This window comes from Oryctolagus cuniculus, chromosome 1 (genome assembly GCF_051225735.1).
Source record: "Oryctolagus cuniculus isolate XC-2025 breed Fujian yellow rabbit chromosome 1, ASM5122573v1, whole genome shotgun sequence".
Classification (NCBI taxonomy): domain Eukaryota; kingdom Metazoa; phylum Chordata; class Mammalia; order Lagomorpha; family Leporidae; genus Oryctolagus; species Oryctolagus cuniculus.
In genome coordinates, this window is record NC_142867.1 from 107,680,245 (window position 1) to 107,698,693 (window position 18,449).

An 18,449-nucleotide genomic window follows, 5' to 3' on the forward strand; every position below is an offset into this window, starting at 1 on the left:
CCAGAGACGTCTGCCGTCACGCCCGCAGACAGGGGCCGGGCGACTCTCAGAGCAGCAGGATGCGGCTGGCAGAGTCGGTACACGAGTTCAGATCTCGTGACGGTGGCTTCATTCCTCTTGCCTCCACTTGGAACCTCGGCTGGCACTGGAGTCGACCCAGACGTGTTTGCCAGAGGGATGGATGAGCAAGAGCTTTCCCGTCCTCCGTGGAGAGCGGGCAGGAGGTGGGCGAGACGAGGCCGTCCTGAGAAGCCTGGAGCCTGTTTTGACAAGTGCAGGGTCTGACGTGGAGCCGGGCGCCATGGGGAGGGCCCGTCGCTGCCCGTGCTGGGCCGTGAATCACCGCTGATGATCGGGGAGCTGGGAGGCCTGTCAGGGGACTCCCAGATGGAATTGATGGATCAAGGTGCCGTTCTCTCGGAGTTGTTTATCAGAAGTGACACCCCGGGAGATTGACAGGCCGTCACTGGACACGTAGGCAGATCACAGGCTCACAGAGATGCCTGTGCCACCTGTTGTGGAGCGACTGGAGGTGCGCCTCTGGCAAGGCCTCCGCGAGGTTGACCAGCAGGCCCCCTGCACCAGGTGGGCATGGGGGGAGGGGCGTGGAACAGAAATGACCCAGCCTCAGGCTTTCCCAGCCACGCGGGTGGCGGAACAGTTCTTAGTTGTTTCTTCTTCTTTATTTCTTTGTGTGCTTTTACCTTCTCAGAGAGGCAACTGGACCACCCCACATCATCTCTAGGAAAAGGTCTCTAGAACAGTGCGGGGAGGGTGGGCTAGGCCAAGGACGTGGGCGCCGGGACATCTCCACACTCCTGCACCCTCCTCTCTGCACAGGATGACAGCTAACGGTTCCTGCGCCCTTACTTCTGTTCACTGCCTTAGCGCACCCCGGCTTGCTTTACCTTCCCCACTGCCAAATGACGCGGTGATTATAAACTCTGTGTTGTCATTGAAGAAACGGGCCTCTGAAGGTGGAATGACTTGTTCAGGTCAATGGCTGAGCATTGAGAGTGGCTGAACCGGGATTGCAATCCAGTCTCTAGGACGCAAGGTCTCATTCTTAACCCCTTCAGGCCCTGGAAGGTCAGGACAGGCCTCTTCCTGTGACTCAGCCGGGTCTTCAAAGCCCGCTTCTATATGCTTTTCCATTGCTCCCAGTGCAGGGGCTCTCCCTCACCCAAACCTGTGGTCCTTCTAATTCCCTTCTTGTGAGTTTTCCAGAGGTAAAAGACACAAAACGTGTCTTCATGCCGCAGAAGGCAGCACAGGCCTTGGCTCCCAATCAGGGCGCAGTAAATGTTTGTTGAGAAATAAAGTGACTTGTTTAGTCCCCGTGTCAACGCCTTGCACCTGCTTTCCTCATCCCACATTTATCTCCCTGCCTATTTTCCCATCCACCTCTCCCTCACTGTCAAAGCCTACTTTAAATCTTCATATTCTTCTCTTGGTTATGAATGTAGCTTGGTGCAAAGCTTCAGCGAGGACTTGGGGCAGGCTTGACACAGCAATTAAGATGCTGCTCGGGATGCCTGCGTCCCACGGTGCAGAGCCCGACTTCCAGCCGCGGCTCTGCTCCTGATTCCACCTGCAACAGCAGGTGTCATCTGGAATAGCTGAGCCCCTGCCACCCACACGCGAGATCTGGACTGAGTTTCCTGCTCCTGACGCTGGTTGTTGTGGGCATTTGGAGATCTCTCTCTCTCTCTCTCTCTTTCTCTCTCTCTGTCTCCCTGCTCTAAAATAAAATCAAAATAAACAATAACTAATATGTTTAAAAAGTGAGAGGACTTGATAGGGAATAATAAATGCCTTGGGAATATGTTTATCCTTTAACTCTGCATTTATTTCTAGGGATTTATCCTAAAGAAATATTTGTAAGGGGCCAGTGCTGTGGTGTTGTGGGTTAAAATTCCAGCCTGCAGAGCTGGCATACCATATGGGTGCTGGTTCCTGTCCTGGCTGCTCCACTTCTGATCCGGTTCCCCACTAATGTGCCTGGGAAAGCAGTGGAAGATGGCTCAAATGCTTGGGCCCCTGCACCCACACGGGAGACCTGGAAGAAGCTCCTAGCTCCTGGCTTTCAGCCTGGCTCAGCCTTGGCTGTTTCAGCCATTTGGGGAGTGAACCAGCAGATGGAAGACCTCTCTCTGTAACTCTGCCTTTCAAACAAATAAAATAAATCTTAAAAAAAAAAAAATCGTACAGGTGACTGAAGAGGCAAGTACCAGGATGTTCGCTGCAGCGTTGTTTAATGTGACACAAACTGGGAATCCCTGAAATGTCCAATAGTAGAGGACTGGGAAATACATATATGTTCCCTGTTACATTCATACAATAGAACACTTACTGTTCATTACGAATAATGAAGATATATATCTATTGCCTCAAGAAATTAAGGGAAATAAGTTGGTTATAAAATAGTACACACAGAATAATTTGATTTTTATTAGAGTAGTATGAATATAAATATGTGCATCAAAAAATGTCTGTAAGGACATAGATCAGCCTGCAGACAGTGGTTATCTTCAGGTGAAGATTATGGGTGCTTTTTATTTTCTTTTTACTTATTCACTTTCTAATTTTCTGCAAAGCACTTGTTTAAAAAGAAAGAAAAATGGATTTTTTCTAAGACACATTCCCTGATTACCTCTTCCCTCCCTCAATCCTTCCTAAATCCGCTGCTGCCTCTGCCTGGTGTGGTCTTAGCCTGTGTCCGATCGGGTGGTCACAACAGTCTGGCTCTGTCCCCATGGGGGTGGCTCTCATTCCCCCTGTAAGCTCCTTGAAGGCTGGGGTCTGAGAGTGCTTATACTGTCTCTCTGTGGCCCCAGCATGTACTCCTACGACGCAGAAAATGAAGAGGGTTGCATGCACCCACCCCCCTGGGGAGCAAGGGCGGTGAGGACATTTCCCACGGGTCAGGCAAAGGCCCGAATTGGCCCATGAAGCCAAAGACAAGAAATAATCCAGGGACCTCGGAGGGCAGGGTCCTGGCCTTCTGCAGCAGCCACCCTGACCTGCATAATGGGCTGCAGCCCTCGGGATCCCTGCCGACGCCGCCTGGGCTGCTGCCAGCCTGCCCTGCAGAGGCTCCACGGTTGGAATGGATGGGCCTGAAAATGTGGCTCCCCGGGGACAGCTCAGGCCGTGATCCGGGGAGCCTGGCTGGCCAGCGGCCTGGGGGAGGGGTCTTAGAATCAGGACTGGAGACACGCGGCTGCTGGAGCCTTCCCCTGCCCGTATAGCTGCAGCCCCAGGGAGAAATGGACAGCCAGAAGGAGGACTTAGGTAATAATAATGTGGTGAGTAGCTTGGGCAGCGACTATTGCAGTAATATTACCTCCCACATGTACAGGACTTCACTGGGCACAACATGCTCCCACATATCTTACCATATTTGACCCTCACAACCGCCCTGTGAAATAGACCGTCTCTGCCCATATTTTCAAACCATAGACTTGGAACTCAGATTTTCCAAAAGCTGCACAGCCTATAAAGAGGCTGCTGCTTCTGACTTTGCTGTGCCAAAGAGAGCTCTACCTGAATGAGCCAGAGGGTGCGTCGCTGAAGGGCAAAGCAATTGCATAGTCATCTGCCTAGGAGCAGAGGGCTCCTCACTGGGCTTGGAGGCAGTGTGGACACAGAATCCAGCTCAGAGGGGGTGAGCTAGCCCCTGCAAGCCCCAGTTTATACCAGGCAGCCAGGGAGGCAGAAAGGCCATGGCCAGATTGTGTACTTAGGACTTCAGACACATAACCCGGTAGCACCATGACAAGGGAGACTTGGTGTCCATTTTTGGAAGCCAGAGGATGAGGAGGATGGAGTCAGTGAGGCAGATCCTCTGCCCAGGCTTCCCTTGGAGCAGTGGGATCAGAGGAAGGAGGGTGTGGGGACAATCAGACTGGTACTTGCGACATCTCAGGAAATTCGAAAGAAAATTGAGTCTCTGAGTTCATCCTTGTGGGATTCGCAGGGGGCTGGCAGGAGACAAAGCAGGGGAAAGCCAGCTGCTCTGACACCCGCCCTGCCCAGCCTATGAACTAGGAGTGTGCATCCTGTCCTTGTCAGAAAGGGTTCCAGAAGCAGAAAGTTGAGTAGATTGTCCCTTGGCCTCACCTTCCAATCCCCTCCCAGCATGGGGGGCGGAGTCTTCAGGGCTCCCAGCCTCCAGAGTTGACACTCTTATTTCCTTCACAATTCTTGCCCTGTGGCGTGGTGACAGGGCAAGAGAGGCCTCTCCTCCTGGGCCTGCGGAGCCTCCAGAAGGCAGCCCAGCCAGGCCCACGTTCTGGTCTGCATCACCTTTGCTTCCAGGAGAATGCCGTCTCCTTCCTTGGTCCTGGCTGCTCAGTTTTGTTTGAAAGAGCTTGAACCGTTCAGAGCACAGCCAGGAAATCAAACCACTCCAGGCATTTCAGCAGGGATGACTTTATACAGGGTTCTGGTGCCACGGAAGAAAGCGATGATGTATGACCTGGGTCTGGGGGAACAAAGACGAGAGCTTGAGGTTACCGGAACCTAGAAGCTCCAAGGAGGGAGCCCGCAGAGCTGGGACCTAGACCTCAAAGGCAAGAGTTCCTGTTTGGCTGATGCTGGGCGAGACAAAGAAACTACAAACTGGAAACCGCTCTGGCCGAGGGGCAGAGAGGGCCCATGCTGGCTCTCGGGATGGGGCAAACCTTTGCTCTCTCTTCTCCAGCTTCCCAGAGTCTCTGTAGCTCCCCCCACTTGCAGAGCCAAACCGGAGCCAGTGGGCAAAGGAGAAATGCAAGTTGCAGTTTGCAGCTCCAGCGTCACAAAGCAGAACGTGGCAAGGTGGGGCTGGAACTTACGGACCAGCGCCGGCCCCTATCCCTGGAGGATGAATCTGTGGGGCGTGTTTTGCAGGCAGTCACGAGGCCCTCAGAAGGCAGTTTGGACTCTCTGATGGCCCATGCACTTGGCCAGCTCTTTGAGTCACCATGTCTGATCTGCCAGTTCTTAGCTGTCTGTGACAGGTCCTAGGGCTTTTATATATTACATTTTTTTTTTAAGTCTAGGGGTGGGAACACATCTTCATCTTTATTCCTTTCGGGATCATCTTGATCCTTTGCCCTTTGCCCCAGACTGAACAAAGCCCACTTCCAAGCAACAGGAAAAAGGGAGATTTAAGTGTCAAACAATAATAGCAAGATATTATCAATGTAGGCCTGTGATTGTGTCATATAAAAAATAAAATACACACCAGTTAATCAAAGCACTACAGACACTTTTAAGTAATCCCACTTTGGCTTTGCATAACTCCATATACTGCCGGCAGCGCTCCTGTCTACCACCAGAGACCATAATATACATCAAAAATTCTCCTTTAAATTTATTTTCAGTAAAGATTGCTCTTTTGAACTGCTGCAGTGGAGGCTTAAGGGTACAAAATCTCTCTCGCCTTTTTCTCTTTCTTTTTCTGTCTCCCCTGTCTTTCTCTTTGGTGGGGCGGTGACTCCGGGGCGGGGGCGAGAGCAGCAGTGGATTCCACACATCTTGTCGAACCGTCTGTCCTTTGCATGGATCAGTTCCTCTCATCTGCCACTTGATTAAGACATTAAAGCAGGAAGGTGAAGGAAGGTTGAGCTGCAGCAAGAGGGAGCGAGGAACAATTCCCCTCCATTCGCTTTGGAGAAAAGCGCTGGCCGCTGGGCCCAAGGATGGACGTGGGCTACCCCAGTTGGGAGGACACACACTTGGTGCTTTCTGGGAATGCCAGATTTTGTGGAATGTACAAACACTGGGCACCTAGGGACACTGATGACAACCCCGCACCTATGTGGAATGCTCTTTTATTTTTTCCTGCCCTTGTGAATGGGACAGCCAAGAGGGCAGCCGTCCTAACTCATAGGGGGGCAGTGGCTGGTTAGATCATTATGCAGGACAGTGCCTAAAGGTTAGTCCTACTTTTAAATTGGAATTGATTACTTAATAGCATTGTGACCTGATACTAGATTTTTTTTTTTTTAAATTGGAGTTAAGCACACTCTACTTTCTCTGCCTTAAATGGAGAAAGGGCTAAGTGAACCCCATAGGAAAGAAGATCCCTCCATAGACTCTTAGAGCCGGAAAGGAAAGGAGCTGATGCTGATAGGAGAGGGAGAGGTGCTGATAAGGGTAGCGATCCTGCACACATTTAAAGTGAGTCACGGGTGTTTGCAACGCTTACTTCACTGGGTCCTAAGAGCAGTTCCCGCGGTGGGGAGGGGGTCCAGGCAGGGCTTGCTCCCCCTGTTTTCCTAAGGGTGGAACCTGAGCTGAGGCTGCAGGCCCCAGAATGAGTATGGGATGAGGCCACTTGTCCCCCACTCCCTGCCTTCTCGGCACGGCCTCTGAGGTTGCCCCGGTTAGCAGACCTGTTTCTATTTCACTCCTTATCCAAAGTTCACTGCATGCTCTCCTGTTTTCAGTGGAGTTCCTGCCTCAGAACCCACGGCAGCTGCTGGCACCTCCCCTCTGTGTCCCTGGAAGGGAAGGGCGCTCGACAGGCACTGCTGGAGGTCGGCTGGGGTGAAGACAGGGGTCAGGCAGCAGTCGCAACCCCGCGGGAGAAGGTCTCCCAGCTGCAGCGAGACCACCACCTGGGGGGCAGGCGGTTCTCCAAGCTCCTGACCTTGTTCCTCTTCGATAACCGTCCTCTTCCCTCTTGTGCTAAGATCCCTGGGAACAGAGAGGAGCCGCTGCTGACCACATGTAAGAGACAAATTCCCCACTCAGCCTTCTGTGGCCTTGACGATCTCCCAAACCCCAGGCTTCCCCAGGGCTGTGTCTAGTAAAGGGGTCATGAAGGGCCCCCTCCCTTAGGAGGGGCTCTAAGGGCTAGGCGAAATTTAAGAGCAAGCTGCCTCCATCTGCCAGCCCCAGGGGTCAGGTACGGGGCAGGACGGGTCGGGGCAAAGGGCACAGGGCAAGGTGTCAATGGGACTTCAGAGGAGACCAGAGCAGCTGCTGGGTTTGCTGTCCACGCCTTTCTTTTGATCTCCCCAGTGGAGCGCAAGCCTACAATAAGGACGCCAGCCTTCTATAAACAAGCAACGGCCTTCAACTGCCACCCTGGCCTGTGCCCTGGATTCCTGAGTGAAAACACAGGCACCTTGCTTAGCAAGGGGTCACCGCCAGGACGATGCAGGGCAGCCACAGGGAGGGAGGGTGGCGAGACACTGGGTGGGCAGACAGATGGTGCCGGGGTGGGTTGGGGCATGGCGGCCAATGCAGCAGGACCAGCATCCCTGGGCAGAAGGAGGCACGGGCCAGGCCGGTGACCCCGTGGTCTGGGGGTAGGGCTGGAGGAAACATCTTAGCCGGCCTGGAGCAGACGTCTGGCCCGTGGGCGCTTCCTCTTGAGCAGCCCCAGCTGCACATTCCTGAAAAGTCGGCACTTGTGCGAGGCATCTCCCTACTCAGACATGAGTCACACCAGCTTATTTTAAGTCCTGACCTCCTCCGGGGAAGGGAATCCGACATGGAAAGCCACGTGCTGTGAAGCAACTGTGGACGGGGGCCAAGGGAAACAGAGGCCCCTGCAGCCGGCCACCACAGCCTCCTCTCCCAGAAGCGAGCGTGAGCAGACGCCGGGGGCAGCTGTGGGCACTTGCAGGGGCGGAGCAGAGGGCTGCGCAGCACCTGCAGCTCTGTGCCCCCCAGGAGGCCCCCCGAAGGCTGGGGGAAGGGGGCAGCAGGCAGGGGCAGGCAGCCCCATCATTCCTCTTTTGGGGGTTCTGGCCTTGTCTCCGCATCCCAGGAGGCGACTGCTGCTCTCTGGGGACACACGGACAGAGGGCTGAGGACCGGAAGGCTCCTGCTCACTTGGCCAAGTGTATTCAAGCCCTTTAATAATTCATACCCCCGTTTCCATACACAGCCCCATTTAGAGAGGGATCCCTAAAAGCTTTTCTGATTGCACAGGCTCAGCCAGTATTCCCATAGAAGGTTCTCGACTGGCCTCTCCGAATCGACGGCATCCACGCTGATGAAGAAAAACTAACGGTTCCAGCTGGTAGCCGTTGAAAAGTCACTTAATATTTCTCAGTGCAAGGAGGTATACTTAATGGGACACAATGTTTTTTCCCTAAGCAGTTGGGAAAAAACCCTTGACATCATATTAATAATGTCAAGTTTTATTGGTGCTCTCATTTGACATGATATTAAACTTTTCAGACTCTATCCCGACTGAGGTGTGAGGTTGTTAAAATGCAGACAGATTGGAGCACTACAAGAATGCACACGGGGCTGGTGCCGCGGCTCACTAGGCTAATCCTCTGCCTTGCGGCGCCGGCACACTGGGTTCTAGTCCCGGTCGGGGCGCCGGATTCTGTCCCGGTTGCCCCTCTTCCAGGCCAGCTCTCTGCTGTGGCCAGGGATTGCAGTGGAGGATGGCCGAAGTGCTTGGGCCCTGCACCCGCATGCGAGACCAGGATAAGTACCTGGCTCCTGCCATCGGATTGGCACAGTGCGCTGGTTGCAGTGCGCCGGCCGAGGTGGCCATTGGAGGGTGAACCAATGGCAAAGGAAGACCTTTCCCTCTGTCTCTCTCTCTCTCACTGTCCACTCTGCCTGTCAAAAAAAAAAAAAAAAAAAAAAAAGAATGCACACGGAAGTGCCGGTCCAGGTGAGCAGAGAGAGGGAAAGGAGGGAGACCCAGAGCTGCCTGGACAGACCCTGCGTGGTGGGAAAACTCTGAGGATGGCACCCCCTCCCCTGCGCTGTCTTCCTTCTGAGACTGATGGTGCCAGCGTCTCGGATGCAGAGGGGAGTTCAAAACCATACAGCACAGGGTTGCTTACAGTCTTCTGCAAGTCTAGTTCTTGGAAGAGAAGAAAGTAAAGACATCCACCTTACCATAGATACAGAGTCCACCGCAAAACCCAATCACAGCTTGGCTTCATGGTGCCCCCTGGGAAGGTTCCCAGGGTTTCTAACAAGAGCAATAAGAATAGCAAGGGTTGGGTGTTTGGGGCAGTCCCCAGCCGCTGCTTGGGGCTTAACCCCATCCCATGTCAGAGTGACTCGGTTTGAGTCCTGGCTCTGCTTCTGGTCCAGCTTCCTGCTGATGCACACCCTGGGAGGCAGCAGTGATGGCTCAAGTACTTGGGTCCCTGCCACCCACGTGGGAGACCTGGATGGAGTTCCCAGGTCATGGCTTTGGCGTGGCCCAGCCGAGTTGTGGACATTTGGGGAATGAACCAGCAGACGAAAGATCTCTAGCTCCATCTCTGTCTCCCTACCCTTCAAATAAAATGAAAATCAATAAATAAAAATTTGAACAACAATAGCTAAAACCAACCTGATGCTACTGTTGGCTGACGGCATTCTAAGCACTTTCCCATATTCACCCTTTCATGCCCTTCCAAATAACCAAATAAGTTAGGTGCTACTGTCACCTCCATTGTTCCCATTTTAAGAGAGAAAACTGAAGGAAAGGGGCGTCATGTGATTTGCCCAAGTCTGATGGCTGATAAGGACCAGATCCTGGAATCCCATTCCAACAGGACAGCTGACGCTTGAGACTGCGTGCTTACCCCTGCCCTGCTTCAGTACCATGGGAGCCACTATGGAAATGGAAAATGTCCCCTCTGGATCCCCACAGCCCTGGGCACCCTTCTGCTTTCCCCGTTTTCACTGTGGGGGCCTGACACGCCAGACAGTAGGAGGCTTTCGGCCAGCAGTGAGCCCTGATTTCTCTTCTCAGGGACAGAACCACAAATAACACATGTTAAGCAAAGAACACGCCAGCAGCCCAATAATGCATGTCTAAAGCCATTTAGATGTTGGAGAGATACAGTAATACTCCTATGCTTTGTTTAAGGAAATTGTTTGCAGCGTATTTGTAGTGAAATCACTCCAAAGAGTTTATTTGGGATGATTGATTTATAGGAATGCAGCTCACATACCCAGAGGATGACACTTAAATCACATCTTCTTCCCGTTTATAATAAGGAACAAAACGATCCTATTTTGACAAGTCTGATCATTCTGGGGGCTGAGCAGTTTCCCTCGGTGGGCTCAGTCTACAGTCGCAGAACTGATAGAACATTATTATGTCTCATTAAAATCAGCGGCAGCGGCTTTGGCTGGCTGACCTGAACACGACGGAGCCAGCAGCAGTTTAATCCTGGAGAGCTCAGCTTACCTGCTGGTTTTCAGGAGGGGCAACTGGCAGTGTCTCTCGTGGTGATGAGCAAGTCAGTCTTCCTTGAAGTTGAACTTGAGGTTGAACCCTTGACACAATCCCCTGGCCCTGTCCTGCTGCAGCCTCTGGCCCGCTGCTCTTCACTGCCCAGGTGTAGCGGCCGGGTGACATTTGCGGTTTGGGCACCTGCCCTCTGGCCAAATCAGACAAGTTGCTCTTGCGACTCTCAGACTCCAGCTTTGCAGCTGGGGCACAAGCCGCGCTGCCACTTCTGTATGTGGGCTCAGCTCGCCCAGTGGGCTTCGGGTGGTGCTGAGCCGAGGGCTCCGCTCTGCTCCTGTCCCGCGTGGAAGCGCTTGCTTTTTCTCCTCTCCTGGTTTCCCGCACGGGTGGGGGCCCGGCCCTCCACCACTGCTACTTCTTGGGGGGAAGAGAGTTCAGTGTGTGACAACCACACAGTGAGAGGACCAGGAAAGTTAGCCAGGAACAAAACCTCCCCACATCCTCGGGGTCCGTGCGGGCTGCGTAAGAGGAGTGCGGCGAAAGATCTTCCTCCTCTCATCTCCCTCTTTCATCTTCCCTCATCCCTCCCCTCCACTTATCTTTTTTTTTTTTCCCTCTGTGCCCCCAGCCCCCTCCTCTTTCTATTCACTATGGCAAACAGCCAATTTAGCGGGCAGCCGTGCAGCTCCAGCCCAAGTCCCTGGGATCAGTGGCTGTAGGGAATGGCACAGCCAGGAGGAGAAATCAAAGCTGAAATGTGCGTGTGGGTCTTGCTGAAACGGAAACGGAGCACCCTGCATGCATTATTCATGTGTGACTCCGTCACCCCTGCTCTCCATTCTCCGCTGAGCCACGGACAACAGAGCCCTGAATCCTCCCGGCTTTGAAATACTTGCCCCAAGGCGCTGATCCCGCCTCCTCCCTGCACGTGACCCAGACAAGGCTGTGTTCTGGGCTGACTCGGGCATGGCTGCAGGCCAGGTGAGCCTGTGACCTTGGTCATCCTCCCTCCTTGAGCATGTGGGTACCGCTTCCCACTGGAGGTCTAGCTCTTGATACCCAAACCAAAGGTGCAGGATCCTGACTCCCGTTTGATGGCTTTCAAACAGGAATTATTGACCTTGGGCAAGTCATTGGATTTCTCTGAGCTTCAGTACCCCATCCCTAACGCCTGGAGTTCGAAATGACTTCTTCACAGGGATGCTATAGAGACTGAATTAGTGAATATAGGAGAATGTGTTTTGTAAACTGTAAAAATGCTAAATTAGTAACAGCATTAAAATGATTAAGAAAAGCTGAAATATATCGGCATTCACAATATGCTAGCTGTTACGTTATGGCATTTGCTCATTTAATCTTCACAAAAACCCCTGTGAGGCTGACACTATTATTTTCTCCATTTTTTTTTTTTTTTGACAGGCAGAGTTAGACAGTGAGAGAGAGAGAGATAGAGAGAAAGGTCTTCCTTCCGTTGGTTCACCCCCCAAATGGCTGCTATGGCCAGCGTGCTGCGCCGATCCAAAGCCAGGAGCCAGGTTGTATCCCTTGTGGGTGCAGGGCCCAAGGACCTGGGCCATCCTCCACTGCACTCCTGGGCCACAGCAGAGAGCTGGCCTGGAAGAGGAGCAACCAGGACAGAATCTGGCGCCCCAACTGGGACTAGAACCCGGGGTGCCGGCGCTGCAGGCGGAGGATTAGCCTAGTGAGCCGCGGCGCCGGCCTTCTCCATTCTCACAGATGAGGAAATTCAGGAGGCTCTGCGGGGTGAAGGGACGCCTGGAGCTGGGATTCCAGTGCAGAAGGAAGAGCAGTTCACTCTCCGAGATTTGCACAAACACAAATGCTGATTTGTGAGCAGCCTTGTTTCCCTCCCAGGCCCTGCACTGCGGGCAGGGAGCTGTCCCAGGCCCTGCTCCTCTGCTCAAGTGCTTTCCATTGACCTACCGAGTGGGCAGTGATCGCACAGCCAGCTGGGAAGTGCCGGCTCTCAGCGGGGATCCTTGGAGCAGGGGCCCCGGGAGCCTCCGTCTGCCTGATGCCTCTGTGCCCTCCAGGGCCAGTCTTTTTGTTCCCACTCATTCCCCTGGAACTGGTCTTAGAAAGCCACCCTTTTGCAGGAGCCAAGAGCCAGCACAGACTTTGGGGAGAATGGCACGCAGAGGGAAGAGGCTGTGGGTGCGATGCTTTCAATGGAACCAGTGGGAGATCTTTCTAGAGGACTCGGTGACCGGACACTTAGACAAGTTTGGAGTAACCACCCAGGGCAGTAACCTGGCTGAGGCTGTGGAAGGCAGCCGCAGGACGTTGTTGTTGTTGTGCACCGGGACTCGGGCTGCACAGGGTCGGGTGTGAGCTGATTACCAATTCTGTCAGCAGCCAGCTTTCGGCACATCGTAGAGCAGGCCCCAGCCGGCCCCGGGGAAACGCTGAGCTTAGACACCTGTGGAGAGGTCCCCGTGTGGCGTTCTGACCTGGAAGGCGTCCCGGTACTCAGTGCGTCTGTGTGGGAGACGAACACTCGCTCTGCGAGATCAGGGGAGGGGCTCCGTGGCATGCCCCGCTCCTGAACTGGAGCCCCACGTCCGCTCCCGGAGGAGGCCCTTTCACGCGCTCGGTCTACAGATTCTGGTTTCAGCTATGGAAGGCTTGCCGGGCTTCCCACACGCAGCCTTGAGGGGGAGTGAGAGGAGGGGGAAGGGGAAGAAGAGGCACGAGGAAGAGCTGTTTCCTTGACAGAGCTGCAGGTGCAGGGAGGCAGAAGACGTGCAGGTGGCTGTCAGTGGCCTGGAGGCTCGGAAGGCAGCAGGAGCGACCAAGCTTAGAGCTAAAGCTTGGCTTTGAAGGTCAGCCGGGATGCCCACATGAATCGTGGTATAGTTCTACCTTATTGTTTGCTATACTTACTGTTCTATGGACATTCTGATATTATCCCAACCCCCCCCCCCAACTAATGTGTCAGAGAAGTAGGTCCATCATATTCCCACTGGACAGCTGAGAAGGCTGAGGGTCAGCTGACGTCCATCACTCATCGAAGGTCAGCAGCCGGAAAGGGTTAAAGCCAGGATTTCCACCCAAGCAACTGGCTGCTTTCCAGCTGCCTGATGGGGACAGTTCTGTCTGGCGGGGCTGGGCACACACCAGGAGACAGAAGGGACTTCTTGGGGACGTGGGGCTTTGTGAGACTCCAGACGGCGTGGTGAGTGTGGCATCATGACCCATGTGGCTCTTTCCTTTTCTCCCTTCCCACCCAACTTTTCCACGTTCCGTTGCTCTCAGGACATAGTGGTGGGTGGAAGTCACGAGGAGGGATCCTGCCTGGGGAGGGGGCCCAACCCCAGATCCCCTGTCCCGCGTGGCTTGCGCTCAGCACCATTGCCTGACTCCCACCTGCTGAGTTAGGCCACCAATGCCCATGCTGTCATGCTGTCGCATGACCCCCTGTCCTGAGCTGAGTCCTTGGGGCTCCAGCCCTCCTGGGTCTCCCTCGCACTTAGCGGGTTTTAATCTGGCCCATGAGGTCTTGTCGGTTTCAAGAGCCCCCCCTGACCTTTTAATAAACATTTCCTATGTTATCAGAATTATTTCCTAATTCATTCCCTCTGTCCCCGAAAATCTAAATCCCATTTCAGTTAATGCCCTTCATTTTCATTTATAAAGACAGATACAAAATAATTATTTCCTATCTCTGTGGTTTCCTTATCTCTCGTCCCAATAATGCCTTTGGCACTTGAACATTTCTCCTCAGTCGAAACAGTTTGAGTGTTTATTTTTTTTTCCTTTTTTAAAGAAGAAACAGAAATGCTTCCTCGGGCTTGGTCTCCTCCCCTCTCTCCCCTCGTCTCCTCTTCCTCCGTCTGGGCTCACCGTCCGCCCCTCCCTGGTGCTCCTCTCGCTCCCGCACCCTGGCCCCTCTCTGGCCGCCCAGGCCCCCTGCCCAGCCATGCCGGTGCTTCCCGTGTTCCTGCTGGTGTTGCATTCTCTCTGCAGCCCCACATCTGAATTTCAGCAGCCCCTGAGCCTGCCTCGGAGCAAGTCCCGCCAGCTAGAACAACCGGGCTGGGTGAGCAGATGCCGACTCGGGAAGAAACACGCTTTGGTTTCCTCTTCTGAAAACCAGCAAGTGGAGACTTCAGAGTTTCCTCTCTTCCAGCATCTCTTTGAAGTGTTGGATTGGAAGGGGAGGGGCTGCAAAGGGCTGGGGGATGGCAGCAGGAGTCAGGACCCCCAGGTGAGCAGGACCCTGACTCTGGGGATCCTCCCTGTTCTTTGCCATCTTGGGGAGGGGAGTGCGGAGGCAGCGCTTACTGTGACTTGGGGCTATTCTGTACCTGGCTCAATCTTTGGCCCTCCTCCCTCTTACTTTGGAATAAAATTAAACACGCAATTTAAATCTGGGCTTTGAGGGATTTACAGGGGCTCAGTTCTCAGCAGAGTTGTTTAGATGCAGCAGTTCACGTTTATCCAGCGCCTTCCAGATGCAGCAGGAGAAATGGTCTCATTTACATCTCGTGAGAACCCTGTGACCTAAGTGCCATCGTCTTCCTAGGGTGTCGTGGGGAAACTGAGGCCCACAGACATGGAGTTTCTTGCCCATGGCCCACGGCCAGCAGTGGCTCAGCCGGGTCTCCATCCTGGGTCTTTCTTTATGCCCCACATTCCCCAACACCCAAACTTTCAAGAAAAAAGGATTTCTGTCACTCCTCCAGCCTCGTAGTCTCTGTCAAGACCACGAAGGGCCTGGAGAGCTCTTTCATTGTTGGTAGAGGAAAAAAAAAAACACAAGAGAGGAATGTTTGAAAGGACAGGGTGCTGGGGGGAGGTTGAAGATGGATGGGTGTCCTGGCAGAGTCTGGGAGTGCAGTCGTCTCCACTTCATGGCAGCTCCTTCGTCCAGACCTCTCTGGCCAGTGACCTTCCTCAGCTCCTTCCATACTCTGAGTCTTGGTCTGACAGAGGCCAGGGCCAACCCTTGGCTTCCTGGGGCCAGCCCCAGTGGCTGATGTGTTGCTCCCAGGCTAGGACCCGCCTCTCTCCTAGGCCTCAGCTTCCTCCCCTGTAGGACGCAGGGCTCTGATGCAGGGACAGATGTGTGAGTTGTTGGTGATGGGGCGCACGGTAGATTTTGAAATGATCTGAGCATCAGTCATTCCAGTGCGGCAGGCAGGGCCTTTGGACAGGGGAAGAATGGGACAAGCCCTGGAGAAGAGAGGGGGCGACTCTGCTGGGTGTCTTCCTGGGCCCAGAGGAGGCGCTGGCCCCTGCACATTGCTGCTGATGGCTGCTCAGGGTGAGGGCCAGGCTGAGGGTGCAGGTAGAAGCCCAGGTGCTCTGGGAGTTCCAGACCTGGGTTCTGGTCCACTGCTGCCTCTCGGAGCTTCTGTTTGTGGCCCTATCAGATGAAGGCATGTGGCTAGCAGGAGTTTCCAAGCCTCCATTTAGCTACCTACTACTTTTTTTTTGGACAGGCAGAGTGGACAGTGAGAGAGAGAAAGAGAGAAAGGTCTTCCTTTTGCCGTTGGTTCACCCTCCAATGGCCGCCGCGGCCGGCGCACCTCGCTGATCCGATGGCAGGAGCCAGGTACTTCTCCTGGTCTCGCATGCGGGTGCAGGGCCCAAGCACTTGGGCCATCCTCCACTGCCTTCCCGGGCCACAGAAGAGAGCTGGCCTGGAAGAGGGGCAACCAGGACAGAATCTGGCGCCCCGACCGGGACTAGAACCCGGTGTGCCAGCGCCGCAAGGCGGAGGATTAGCCTAGTGAGCCGCGGCGCCGGCCTCAATTGGCTTACTTTTTAAATTTGTCCTTGCTCGAAAAAATGTTCTCCGTGAAACACGGGTTTGGTGTGCGAGTCGTACTTGTTCAAGTACATACACGTATTCAGATTCACTACTAATTCTCTTTAAGGCTCATCTGTGTACCACCTGGACGCGTGGTGGTGCCCACTGTCTTAGCCTCTGAGGAGCACAGGGCCAAGTGAGCGCAGGCCCCAGGCGTCTCTGTGATGCTGGGGTGCATTGCACAGGGGACTACCTTCCTTTTCCTTTCTAAAAATGGAGGAGAACATTTGCAGAAGCTGTGGAGTCCCTGCTGGGAGAGAGAGATCTGCATGTTTCATGGGTGCTGAGGCCGGATTCTGAGAGGAAGGGCAAAGCCGTTGCTAATTGCAGCCGCTTGCTCTGTCGGGTGGTTGTGGTGAGGAAAATGACTTTGGATCTGCAGTTGTCTTGGAAAGAATTACTACACTGGTAAAGAATTTTGATTTGAGTAATTTTTAATGCTAAAATTTCCTATAAGTACTTAAAGCCTTAAAAAATCCCAATGCTTCCGCTTCCATTAGAGCTTAATAAGGCATCTTATAATTAATAACCCACTAGTCACACCTGCTAGTGTGACTTTGAGTATGAAGAGGAAGAAACATTAACTGTGCATTCTTTCTCTTTTCTTCTCTTTTTGGACAGGCAGAGTTAGACAGTGAGAGAGAGAGACAGAGAGAAAGGTCTTCCTTCCGTTGGTTCACCCCCCAAATGGCTGCCACGGCTGGTGCGCTGCGCCGATCCAAAGCCAGGAGCAAGGTGCTTCCTCCTGGTCTCCCATGCTGGTGCAGGGCCCAAGGACTTGGGCCATCCTCCACTGCCCTCCTGGGCCACAGCAGAGAGCTGGACTGGAAGAGGAGCAACTGGGACAGAATCTGGCGCCCCAACTAGGACTAGTATCCGGAGTGCCGGCACCGCAGGCGGAGGATTGGCCTAGTGAGCCGCGGTGCCGGCTTTTTCTTCTCTTTTCTAAATGGCAGAATGATTCTTCCTTCAGGCCCCTGGGGCCTGGTAACACCCACTGGGAGGTGCCTTAGACTGTGGCCGGAGACCTCACCTCTTAGGCGGCACTAAAGGAACCAAAACTTCACCAGCACAGCGAGCACCCTCTACACGCATCTGCACCCTCTGATTCCTCTTCTCGGCCACGCAGGAGTGTTGGTTTCTCCTCCTTTCTCTGTGCCTGTTTCATCACCAATAAAATGAATAAGAAGCGGTGTCACGTTTGAGCACTCTGTGTGTGTGAGAGAGAGCATATGTTTATTACGAGAGGGCTTCAGAGTGTTCATGAGTGGGGCCAACATTTAGACTAGGGTTGACACATTGGTTAGTACTCCTGTGTCCCACATCAGAATATCTAGGATCAACACCTGGCTCCAGCTCCCGACACCAGCTTCCTGCTGATGCAGCAGGTGGTGGTGTGAGTGAGTGAGTTTCCGCCACCCACCTGGGACCCCTGTGTTGAGTCCCAGCTTCTGACTTCAGTGCAGCTCAGTCCCAGCCACTGTGGGCAGTTGGGAAGTGAACCAATGGATGGGAGCACGCTCTTTCTCCATCCCCCCCGTGTGTGCGCACCTCGATACAAAACATTAATGAAAAATATGCATTATCTTTTACTTCTACTTCTCCATGAGCTTTATGAATCTCGAGCATGTGTGTGAATGTGTGTGTATGTGCGTGTGTGTGTGTGTGTGTGTGTGTGAGGATATTTCAAAACAAGTGAAGTGGACAAGTTTATTTTGGTGCAAGAAATTTTGAAATCATGTATAGTTTTTCATTAACACATATTTCCATGAACTTTTTGAAGACCTTGATATGCATGAATTTCAAACATTTTATCTCACCTTTTATTTCTATTTCCGTGAGCTTTTTAAAAGATTTATTTGAAAGGCAGAATTACAGACAGGTAGAGAGAGAGAGAGAAAGAGGAGTAATCCTGTGGTTCACTCCCCAAATGGCTGCAACAGCCAGAGCTGAGCAGATCTGAAGTCAGGAGCGAGCCAGGAGCTTCTTCCAGGTCTCCCCCGTGGGTGCAGGGACCCAAACACTTGGATCATCCTCCACTGCTTTCCAGTCCAAAGCAGAGAGCTAGATTGGAAGTGGAACAGTGGGACTTCAACTGGCACCCATATGGGATGCCGGCACTGCAGGTGGCAGTTTTACCTGCTACGCCACAGTGCCGACCCCTCCATGAGCTTTCTGAAGTAGCCTTGTTTGTAGGTAAGCTGCAAGCTAGTGCTATATATTTAAATAAATAGTGACGCCACACTGCTTGAAAAATATACTTCATCATTTTATTTATTCTCATTCATTAAGTACCTGTTAAACACATTCAATCCATGTATCTACTCATCTATTCAGCAACACTGTCAACAAACATTTGTCAAGAATCACTTACGTACTAGATCCTGAAGGAGATACAGAAAGGTAGCAGAGAGCTGTTCAAGACCTTGTCATCTTTTTTTTTTTTTTATCAAT